This window comes from Episyrphus balteatus, chromosome 2 (genome assembly GCF_945859705.1).
Source record: "Episyrphus balteatus chromosome 2, idEpiBalt1.1, whole genome shotgun sequence".
NCBI classification, from domain to species: domain Eukaryota; kingdom Metazoa; phylum Arthropoda; class Insecta; order Diptera; family Syrphidae; genus Episyrphus; species Episyrphus balteatus.
In genome coordinates this window covers 116,417,351-116,430,446 of record NC_079135.1, presented here as the reverse complement: position 1 = coordinate 116,430,446, position 13,096 = coordinate 116,417,351, and positions in this window count along the sequence as shown.

Here is a 13,096-nt window from a genome sequence, read left to right as displayed (position 1 = left end):
TATCAAAAACATGGATTTGAAGGTGATAGAATAAAAATAGGTAGATATTTTCCATTTTTTTTTTTTTTTAGCAAGAAAAATTATTTTTTATGGTTTCACTTCTACCACGTGTGAATTGCACACATGATTTTTTTTTTTCTAATGAAGAACTTTAAGGTTTAGTACAAAAATATTTACAGCTGACCAAACTTTGAAATATTTTTAGCTCTTATAATATCGTGGTTCATGAGTTTTCAAGGAAATCTATTCATCATTTAAGGCCTCCGAAGTAAATTGTAGAAGTAGATTTTTTGTCTTTTAAAAATACGCATAATGAGCCAAGAATGTGTGACCCAGTCCTGTATTTAATTTTTTTTTTCTTTAAAAAGGCTCTTTAAAACACCAGTTAAACAAGACTGAAACATGAATTATACCAAAACAATATATAGAAACTTTTCAATACAAGGTGAAGCGTGACAAACTAAAATATCGCCTCTTTTCATCTCTTGTCTAGACCTTCTAATTAGAACTCCTTTTTTTTTTAGATTTTCCGAAACCTGTCCAAAAAGATGAACTTGTTAAAGGACGTTGATGTATCACTGAAACAAGTATTCTTAATACCGTTTTAAATTTTAATGGAATATTTTCTAATCTCTTATCAAATTTCGCTAATGCATTCCACAATCAATTTGTTTGAATTGCATTTATACCATAAAATAACTTATGTTAATTGATTGATTTGGCATTCATATTGAAAATGGTAGCAACATACATTTCTTAATGTCTAATTAAATCCTGTTGAACTCAAAAATAAAAAAAAAGAAAATTATACTCACGCATGAATTTTCCCATTTAACTCATTTGAATAATTGTAATTAGTTTTCAATTAAATGAGATTTTGGTTAGTAGATATTAAATAGATATTTTATGTTCGGCGAATGGGGGTAAAAAAGTGAATGTGAAAGTATTCACTTTCATTAAATAATATAATAAATTTATTTTCTTTTCTTTTTTTTTAAATAATTATAAAATGTTATAAATTATAACAAACTCCTGCCGAATGTTTAATTTATTGACACCGGCTCAATGTGACGGGTGCAGAGTTGATCATGATCATGTAAGTAAAACTTGCAAGACGACTAAAAGTTGTAATCTACGCGTTTCGAATGTTTAAAATTTCACGCGATTCGTAAATTGAAGTAACTGCAAATTTTTTTACTATGGACATGATCCTTCCACCTTCACACGCACTTTGAAGAAGCAAAAAATAGATAAAATATATTATTTTATTTGAACTTCCTTATGGATGCAGTTTTTTTTTTAACGATTTGCAATTGGTTCATAAACCTGCTCATTATTTATTTAATTAAAATTTGAAATCAAATTAAAACTCGTATCTTGTGCACTTAGTTTCGCAAAAACATTAAAAACAGAAGCTGATGGAAAACGTATGTTTTTATTAAGTATTGAGTAAGCCAAAAAGTCATTATTATTGCTAGAGTTTTCATTGCCATTATTTTGTTGTATGAAATACCAAGCATAAAAAAGAATGTCATTAAAATAACGAATACCTAAGCCTCATTGTTCCTTAACGTAAATATCTATTTGCGAACTAATTCAGCAAATTTAGACGAATTTTTGAAAATTTGACATTTTCAGGTTATCAAGAACATAGGTGTCCTCTTCGAATTTTCTTTTCTCATCATTTTATATCCAACCAATTTAATAAAAAAATTTTTTTGAGTTGAGAATTTGAAAAGTTGAAAATGCATATACAGTAGCGAGCAAAAAAAATGCAAACGAAAGAGGTTTAAAGAGTTTTGATTAAGAACTAAGCTACCAAATTTGGCACATTGAAACTGTTTTATTTTCATTAAACAAAGTCAATTTTTTTGCTCGCTAGATACTGTAGGTAATTCAACTTAGTCAAATGTTCGTATTAATTAAGAATTTTCGTATTTTCAAAAGAATTCGGATTGCATAAAATGTATTTTCTGAAAATCTCAAACCTAAAATTTTCAGCATACAGATAAAAAAAAAAAAAAATTGTGCAGAGACCAAAAGATGTGATGAATCTACAATCAATCCATTTTTAATCTAATGAAAGATTTACAAAATGAGCATGAAAATTTTCAGTGTTTCAAGAGCATGATTTGTTTTGAATTTGGCAAAACCACATATCAAATCACATAAAATCTATAATTTTGCCCATTGTTTAAATATTTATATATTAGTTTGTTACTTCATCCTTTTCTAGTTAGTTTAATTAAAATACAAATTCTTGACTTTATGCCTCTTAACAGAAGCATTTTTTGTATATCATTTATAAAGTCAAAAAATTTTAACTACTTCCATTTTCTGATATAACAGTGACAACATAGTTTATAATGCTTAAACTACATATAATATTCACTATGGCGTATGCGTAATTTTTTAAAACAAATATTTGTTTATTAAGAAACAATTTTTATAAAAAATAAAATGCATGACTGTATGACTCTTGTAGTTCAAAGTATCGTTATCTTAAATACCTATTGGAAATTTAAGATTTTGTTTAGTGTCGGGAAGAAAAATAAAAAAAAAATTGAAAATTAAATTCCAATTTCGCCTCTAGTTTATCATAATCAATGATCGCAAAATAATGTCTAATTGTTTTTTCGAGTGCGATTTTTTCAGAAGCCTTTTTTGCGAAGTCTTAATCTTAATACAAATTTGTAATGTTATGGACGCAAATTTTAGATTCCTAATTTTTTATGCCAAATTTACTGGAAAAAATTTCAATTTGTGTAAACACACTAGTTTTGATATAAAATTACTTTCGAAATTCGTTAATACTTTTTATTTAATAATATGCCATGAAATTATTTTTCTAAATAGCTTAAATTTAAAATAAATGAAAAATAAAACAAACGGCAAAGTACTTGTACTTAATTTTATGGTACACACACGTTTCCGAATGGTTGTGAGTTATGAGTTGTGTTGTGTCCCTTAAACGAAGTATGTCATTTTGGTTTATTTTATTTTAATTATTTCGAATCCTGGAAACCCTTTAAAAAAAAAAATAAATAAAATAATAATTCAAAATACATATATGCCGGAAAAAATTATTAATATTATTTACCCGTTTTGAAAACTTTGATTGGTCAGAAGAGAAAAGAAAAATACGCTTTTTGTCAGTGAAAATTTTTAATCTAAATCGATTTCCAAATAAGTTAGAAAACAGTTAAAAAAAGAAAAAATTTTCGATCAATTTTCAAGGTTAAAAATAAACGGTCACTGTGGCGTATGTGGAATATTTATTTTTGTTGATTATGAAAAAAAAAATCTTAGATAAGTATAACATGAGACTGCGTGCCATTTCTTACCATTAACATTATGTAGTTTTATGCGAGATTTTAGATACGAAGTGCTGGTCTTTGCCGACTTTTAAGGATTTGTTACATTTAGATGGAATAGAACGTTTGAAGACTTCAGGAGTAATTGATGTTAGTGTGCTTCTTTGGCTTTTTTTTTGTTTTAGTTTAATTTTGGGAGTGGAAAGAAGAAATTAGCAAAATATTAATGCCTCTCTCCTTTTGCAATAATATTTGCTGTTTATTAAAGAGACTACTTGTGTTGTGATTCGCGGTTTTATATGATTTTCGGAAAACAATGGCCCTAAATCGGTGTAAAATATAACAAAAACCCTTAAAAGATGGAGTCGGTTTTAAAAACCCTCCAATTTTCCGTTAGGTTATCGTTTTCGAAAAAAAATAAAAAAAAAAACACTTGAGAAACTACTTTCCTAGTAAAACTACATTTAAGAATACCTAAAAACCAAGTTTCGTACTTGAGTACGTGTAATACTTCAAGGCTTCCAACAAAGATGTTTCAGTGATTTACACCTTAAACAGAGCTAATGAGACGTAAAAGTAATAAATATCAAACTTCATGATCTGAATAAAAATTAAAGAATATTCTGCTGGCCATATTAAGCTATGCTACCACCCATCCAAATTTGAAATTCTGAAAAAAGCATACCTACCATCACTCTTTCTATAAATTCTTCTGTCTTCAAATTCTTCAGTCATTATCTAATCACAAAATAAAAAAATTCTACCGCGCTAACCATGTGCTGTGCTCACAACAAAATCAGAATTGAAAATGAAAGACCCGCGCACAGAAAAATCCAGTCTTGATGCTGGTCACGAAATAAAAAGTTATTTACTTGCGATTTCGCCCAAGCGAAAGAATGCCCACTAAGAGAACCGTTTCCACGATTATAACCATTACAAACAAATACTAAAGCAAATAAAAATGTATACAAACAAAAATAGCACTTTCTTGTGTTTGTTTTGTGCCAGAGACAAAACGTAGGCTTTGCTTACCCGGCTACAGAGGCTTGATAACAAAAGCTCGTCTTATAGATTGTTGACGGTTATTCTCTTTAATTCTCTCGCTTATTTCTTAGTCTCAGTTTAACACCCATACAATTCTGCAAATTCACCTGTTGAGCTTTTTTTTTCTTACTTTATTCGTCTTTGAAAGAGAGTGTTGGACAGATTGAGTGTGTTAGTGTGTTACTCAACAGTACCTTCAATACAAACGTTTTTTTACCGCTTCCACCACTTGCCACCCCCAGAGCGCATGTAAGCCCGCCATACAGAGACCAATGACAATGGCAATGACCTTTCACCATTATACACAAACTCAAGTTTGCACGATTCCGTTTTGATCGACAACTTCGTCGGTGTTTTCTTGGGGGATTCTTTAAGAAACCTGAATTCTCTAGAGCCTCTGTTAGAGTCTTTTTGCAAAGGAAGAAGAAGAGAATCATACAGAGGAGAACTTGCGCGCACAGACTTGCGACGCAAAAAGATGCCTTGCGTGTGCAGTAGTTTTGGTGTTGTGTGGAATACAAAAAAGGTTTACCTTTTGGAATATCAAAACAAAATGCAGACTCTCCAACTGGGAGAGGAAGGAAGTGATCGGCTCCAACCAGATCTGCCATTATGGTTACGGCTGTGGTTGGCAGTGGTTCAATATATTTGGAAGATGGTTGGATTGGTCTGAGAATGGTCGTCTGACTTAAACATGGGTAGATAATGATGATGGAGGTCCAGCAATGGAATTGAAACTCATCTCACTTTATTTAATTTTACAAATTATAATTGTTATTAGCGGATGAAATGATCATTTGATGGGTGGTTTGTTATAGTGTACATGAAGGTAATAAGTTAATATTTCATCCCTAAACTTTCCTCAGAGTGAGACACTTGTACTTTTTGCAAAAAGAAAATGTGAATTATATAAAAGCAAATGTATAACCGAAAATGGGTCATATGTATGTGTAGGTAAGAGTGTCCTGATCAAGTATTTGAAAGTCTGGCAGGTTTATTTCGCAGCATTCTATGGTTTATGGGGAGTTGAAAAGTGCATTTTTTCCGATTTTTGTGTAAAGTATGTAACCACTTTAATTCATATAGAGCCGATAGAGGGCGATACCTTGATTTCAAAAAGTTCGGTCCTAGACGTTTTATTTGCTATATTACCCTTGCCAGACGTTCCTGAAAATGGTAAAAAAATCAGGGGTCGAATTACGGCATTCGTTCGTTAATGTATGGTTGCTATGTATCCCTATCTTTTTCTACTAAATAAATAGAGACACAAATAATAAAAACGTTAACGAATGATCGTAATCGTATGCTGTAATTCGACCCCAGTTTTTGATGTCGGAGGTATAATCATAAGTATGATATACCAAAACATCATACAAAAAATACCACCCTACCAGAAGTCATTAAAATTCTGAAATGCATTTTCAGAAAAGAGTTTAGCAAATTTTCTCTCCCCTGAAATATAATCATCTGGTGGTACCTCTTAAAAAATTATAAACACCTCTTGATAGAAAATAAATTTGTCACAGACGTTTTAACCACGGTATTACCCCCACCAGACATTTTTGAAGAGTCCCGGAATATCGATTTTCATACAAAAGTCAGAAAAAGACTCTAATCAGTACAAACCCATGAAACAAAATTATCCTAAATAACTATGAGCACATACAAACAAACAAAAATCTGATATATTCGTGAGTTGAAATGGGTACGAAAACTAAACAATTTTACTTATTCGCGGCCGGCATTTGGAAATGCCCCACGTGGGTCATTTCCAAATGCCCCACGTGGGGCATTTCCAGATGCCCCACGTTGGGCATTTCAAATGCCCCACGTGGGTCATTTCCAAATGCCCCACGTGGGTCATTTCCAAATGCCCCACGTGGGGCATTTCCAGATGCCCCACGTGGGGCATTTCAAATGCCCCACGTGGGTCATTTCCAAATGCCCCACGTGGGGCATTTCCAGATGCCCCACGTTGGGCATTTCAAATGCCCCACGTGGGGCATTTCCAGATGCCCCACGTGGGGCATTTCCAAATGCCAAACGTGGGTCATTTCCAAATGCCCCACGTGGGGCATTTCCAGATGCCCCACGTGGGTCATTTCCAAATGACCCACGTGGGTCATTTCCAAATGCCCCACGTGGGTCATTTCCAAATGCCCCACGTGGGGCATTTCCAGATGCCCCACGTTGGGCATTTCAAATGCCCCACGTGGGTCATTTCCAAATGCCCCACGTGGGGCATTTCCAGATTCCCCACGTGGGTCATTTCAAATGCCCCACGTGGGTCATTTCCAAATGCCCCACGTGAGTCATTTCCAAATGCCCCACGTGGGGCATTTCCAGTAGCCCCACGTTGGGCATTTCAAATGCCCCACGTGGGTCATTTCCAAATGCCCCACGTGGGGCATTTCCAGATTCCAAACGTGGGGCATTTCAAATGCCCCACGTGGGTCATTTCCAAATGCCCCACGTGAGTCATTTCCAAATGCCCCACGTGGGGCATTTCCAAATGCCCCACGTGGGTCATTTCCAAATGCCCCACGTGGGGCATTTCCAGATGCCCCACGTGGGGCATTTCCAGATGCCCCACGTGGGGCATTTCCAGATGCCCCACGTGGGGCATTTCCAAATGCCCCACGTGGGTCATTTCCAAATGCCCCACGTGGGTCATTTCCAAATGCCCCACGTGGGTCATTTCCAGATGCCCCACGTTGGGCATTTCCAGATTCAAATGCCCCACGTGGGTCATTTCCAAATGCCCCACGTGGGGCATTTCCAGATGCCCCACGTTGGGCATTTCAAATGCCCCACGTGGGTCATTTCCAAATGCCCCACGTGGGTCATTTCCAAATGCCCCACGTGGGGCATTTCCAGATGCCCCACGTGGGTCACTTCCAAATGCCCCACGTGGGGCATTTCCAGATGCCCCACGTGGGGCATTTCCAAATGCCCCACGTGGGTCATTTCCAAATGCCCCACGTGGGTCATTTCCAGATTCCCCACGTGGGGCATTTCAAATGCCCCACGTGGGTCATTTCCAGATGCCCCACGTGGGGCATTTCCAGATTCCCCACGTGGGGCATTTCAAATGCCCCACGTGGGTCATTTCCAAATGCCCCACGTGGGTCATTTCCAAATGCCCCACGTGAGTCATTTCCAAATGCCCCACGTGGGGCATTTCCAGATGCCCCACGTTGGGCATTTCAAATGCCCCACGTGGGTCATTTCCAAATGGCCCACGTGGGGCATTTCCAGATTCCCCACGTGGGGCATTTCAAATGCCCCACGTGGGTCATTTCCAAATGCCCCACGTGGGTCATTTCCAAATGCCCCACGTGAGTCATTTCCAAATGCCCCACGTGGGGCATTTCCAGATGCCCCACGTGGGACATTTCCAAATGCCCCACATGGGTCATTTCCACGTGGGTCATTTCCAAATGCCCCACGTGGGGCATTTCCAGATGCCCCACGTGGGGCATTTCAAATGCCCCACGTGGGTCATTTCCAAATGCCCCACGTGGGTCATTTCCAAATGCCCCACGTGGGGCATTTCCAGATGCCCCACGTGGGGCATTTCAAATGCCCCACGTGGGTCATTTCCAAATGCCCCACGTGGGTCATTTCCAAATGCCCCACGTGTTTCATTTCCAAATGCCCCACGTGGGTCATTTCCAAATGCCCCACGTGGGTTATTTCCAAATGCCCCACGTGGGTCATTTCCAAATGCCCCACGTGGGTCATTTCTAAATGCCCCACGTGGGGCTTTTCCAGATGCCCCACGTGGAGCATTTCAAATGCCCCACGTGGGTCATTTCCAAATGCCCCACGTGGGGCATTTCCAGATGCCCCACGTGGGGCATTTCCAGATGCCCCACGTTGGGCATTTCAAATGCCCCACGTGGGTCATTTCCAAATGCCCCACGTGGGGCATTTCCAGATGCCCCACGTTGGGCATTTCAAATGCCCCACGTGGGTCATTTCCAAATGCCCCACGTGGGGCATTTCCAGATTCCCCACGTGGGGCATTTCAAATGCCCCACGTTGGTCATTTCCAAATGCCCCACGTGGGTCATTTCCAAATGCCCCACGTGGGGCATTTCCAGATGCCCCACGTGGGGCATTTCAAATGCCCCACGTGGGTCATTTCCAAATGCCCCACGTGGGTCATTTCCAAATGCCCCACGTGGGTCATTTCCAAATGCCCCACGTGGGGCATTTCCAGATGCCCCACGTGGGGCATTTCAAATGCCCCACGTGGGTCATTTCCAAATGCCCCACGTGGGGCATTTCAAATGCCCCACGTGGGGCATTTCAAATGCCCCACGTGGGTCATTTCCAAATGCCCCACGTGGGTCATTTCCAAATGCCCCACGTGGGGCATTTCCAGATGCCCCACGTGGGGCATTTCAAATGCCCCACGTGGGTCATTTCCAAATGCCCCACGTGGGTCATTTCCAAATGCCCCACGTGGGTCATTTCAAATGCCCACGTGGGTCATATCCAAATGCCCCACGTGGGGCATTTCCAGATGCCCCACGTGGGGCATTTCCAGATGCCCCACGTAGGTCATTTTCAAATGACTAGAATTTTATAAATTTAACTTTTTCCTTCAAAAACATGCTTACGCTAAGACTCCTTTTCAAAAAAAAAAATAACTTCATTGAAATCCCTCAAAATCCCTTAAATTTGAATAACGAAGTTTAAAAGTTTACCTTTGTCTTTGTCATTATTTTCACGCCATCTTATCTTCCTATAAATCTGTAGAATGAAACCATAAAATTAATCAGAGTAAGCTTAATATTAATACGAAAGATTCACTGCAAGGAATCAAAGACTTATCATCTTTTCACACAAAAGAGATAAAAAGAGGGTATGGCACACTACCCGGGTGATTTAATTTGTGAGCAATTAATTTTAGCTAAATGTTTCTCAGCCTGTGGGGCAATTTGTCCGAGTGTCTGTCTGAAAGTTCGTTCCCGATTTTTTTCAAGATCATCAATCTTCTTATAATTGACTGTTGTTGTTGTTGCTCCTTTTTTTAGATTATTTTTTTTTCATGTTTCAAGACAATATTTTTTCTTTTTACGATTTTTGAAAAAAAAAAAAAAAAAAAATAGATAGATATTTTGCAAGAAACCGTAAATCACCAATCTACCGCTGCAAATCAATTAATTTTGTAGCCTAATTAATCAGTTTATAGTTACAAGAGGTTATCGATTTGGTGGCAAAACTATTTAGAAGGTATTAATTAAATTTCGTGCTTATTAGACTCGTTTTTTTTTTGTGCATAGGTATGAAAAATATGTCTCATTAATAAAAGGATAAATCAATTTAAGTGGAAAAAGTGATTAATTGGGGAGAAAACGATTTTGGGCAATATTACATTTTCTATATATACCTAATTATGTATTTTGCGTATGGGATAGAAATTCTTAGAAACATAGAAACTTAGATAAAAGACGGAACGACAATGTCACTTAAAAAGTTCAAATTGGTAAATTTTCAACCTCAAAAATGATAGTCCTAATTTTGTCAAGTGCATGTTAAAGGCCTTTTCGTTCTTGATGTGCCCGGAGTTTTATTATTTTTAATTTTTATCAATTTTTTTCAAGTCTTATGCAAATTATTTCCTTATCATCAGAATCAATCTTTTTTATCAAATCAATCATATTTATTACAAATTTTCTTAATCAAAATACAAAAAAAAATATTATTAGAAAGTGTAATTTTTCAAACCACAAACATGGTCGTATTTTTTCAATATTAATTTAATAAACTGCAGGAGATCGATTTAATGCAAAAATTATGATCCTCTTCCTGAGTTCATAGAAGCTATCTAACCAACAACGTCCAAGCTTTTTCAGTCTCTATATTTCTCATCTAAATGGAATCTATCAAACTAAAATTATTCATTAGAAAACCGGATTACCCAAGACACACTTCTATGCAAAGACAGGAAGCCAGTCATCCCGTATAAGTGGCGGTTGTCGTCGTCGTCGTCGTCGTTCTTATCTTCGTTCCTTACGTCAATATGTTCGCCAAAAACGAACTATAAACAATTTTACTAATTTACAATTTTTTTTTTTAATTAAAAAAAATTAAAAACCATTGAAGCATTCCCCATTTTCTTCCAAGAACATTTTAACGCACCATAGACGTCAAATTGTGTCACGCATGTCATTATTAAATATGCGCAACTTGTCCTAGTTCCACTCGGTGAGTTATAAGTTCCCGACGACAACTCCGCCGTGAATATGCACCACCACTACCAACATCAACCACTACGATTACCGTAGTCGTCGTAGGTTTTGTGTCTTTCCCGATTGGTAGTTCGGTCAATGGTCGACTCGACCATCAAATCCCTCAATGCCAAGTCCAAGACCAAAGAACCTAAAGTCTGACTCCCTGCAAAGTGTCGGCTTCTTTGGTTTATTATTATTTTTTTTTGAAAATGTTTTTTTTTTTTGTCAATTTGTCAATGAACCCCTTTCGAGCTATCGTGTTGTCGTTTGGTGACACTATCCATTTATGCAACAGGTTGGTTTGGAATGGAATAAAGTTGGTATAGGGAGAGGGTGTTTTGGGGGGAATTCGTAATTAATAATTGTCAGCAGTGTTATCGGGTGATTTTGTCTTCCGAATGAGAATGTCGCTATAGGAAGGCAAAAGAGCTATTAAGAGTCTACTGGCTTAATGAAGTTGAGATAATAGAGAACAGATAGCTTATAAATGATTTATATAAAATAATTGTTATTAATAAATCAATATAATCATATTTAAGGAGGCAGCAGCAAGTGGAATTGGAAAGACCCACTTCTTTCTTTCCTGTTTTTTTTTTCTTTTTTTTTAATTTACTCTGAGTTTGAACCAAAAATTTTAAAGGTTCTTTATTTTAAAAGATCAAAATATTTGATAAGCATACTTCAATACTGCGGGCGCATTTGAGATAAAAAGAAGTAATTCATTAAAATAAGGTACCGACGTCAATTGTTTTTAGACCCACTTGAAAATATCAAACTAAGCTTTTTGTACTAAACAAGGTTGTTTATTTTGGATAAAACAACGGTCACTTGATAGTGGTTTCCGTATTTTTTGATTGACAGAATATTTTGTATTAAGTTTCCCTCCCTTTGCCTAAAATGGCAACCTCAATACTAACGTTTAAAATAAATTTGATTTTTTTTTTTAAAGAAATACATACCTCCTATGGGTTGGCCCCTTTAAACTACTCTGATCAATTTTACACGAACTAATTCTACAAAATGAGGCAAATCCTTATAAAGAAGAACGAATTTCAAGACTTTTTATAAACTAGAGACGCATATGATAGCAAATACCAATACCGTCAGAACCTATTTTATTTATAGCGATTACCTATTTATGGTGATTACTGAACTTATACTCCCTCAAAAATCTATTATATACACCCTTAGTGGATGACGAATTAATTAAGTATGTAAGTAAGCTTAGTATTAGTGACTTTATGATAATTATAATATAGCTTTATTTTGTTGTTCAAGGACCAATTTCTGTAAAAAATGCGATTTCAGAAATACCTTGGCCATAAGTGATTTTTTTTTTGAAAAAAAATTCCAAAAACAGGCAGGATTATCTCGGCAATACTTGATTATTTATTCAGAGTCCTAAAGCGTTTTCGGAAAAGACGTTCCCGGAAATGACGTTTTAACCATACTTTAGTATTCTATTTTTTATCACACAATGTAAAACGAAATATTTTTGAGATTAACTTGTAGTTGCCTTGATTATAATACCGCAACAAAAATACTATTCTCTAAGGCCCAATTAATTCGCTCTCCATTAAATTTAAAGTTGCCATTTAAAATGGGAATTTTTAAAATTTGTATGCAATTTGACAGATCTTCAATTTTTAATGGCGACTTTAAATATAATAGAGAGTGAATAAATTGGGTCTAAATCTATCCAGGAACGAGGGTAAACTTTATGCTACTTGCATCAAATGAAACTGAAACGTATACTTACATTTTATTTAATACATTTATTCACTAAAAATTATATACATAATCCAGTCAAATAAGGGTTTCACCTCGGAATGAATGCTAATAGAAATTTTTTTTGCTCAATATCTTCGTTTTGGAATTCTATAACATACCTCAAAAGTCTAGAAAAATCTAATGTCCGCGCGTCGCGATTTTCAAGGTCAAAGCGCGAAAGGAGATTTTCAAAATTTGCAGTAATAGACAATGGTATTACACATATGATACATGTCTTCGAGATTTTTTTTAGATTTTTGATAGAAACAAAAAAATTAGCCTATTAGCACAAATTTCAAGATTGTACCAGGATGTTTTTTAGTGCATATCCCAAAATGTCCCCTTTTTCAAAAAATACCAATTTTTCATAGATATGAATGTTTTTTTTCATTGCAATTTTTTGATTCCTAATAATAATGGATATGAAAACCTTCATGCAAAATTTGGTTCCTCTACCATAACTTTTAAGGGTTTTTCGGTAGTAAGTTTGCAACTATTATAATAATATGGGTTGACAGATGAAAAAATGGTATAACTTTTTTCAGAGACGTCAGATTGTCTTGATTTTAGATTTTTTGGCATCAGCATTAAAAAATACCTCGAAGTCATGTATCATGTACATATTTGTATATAATACCATTGTCTTTTATTGCTAATTTTGAAAATCTCCAGTCGCGACTTGCGGACATGAGATTTTTCTAGACTTTTGAGGTATGTTATAGA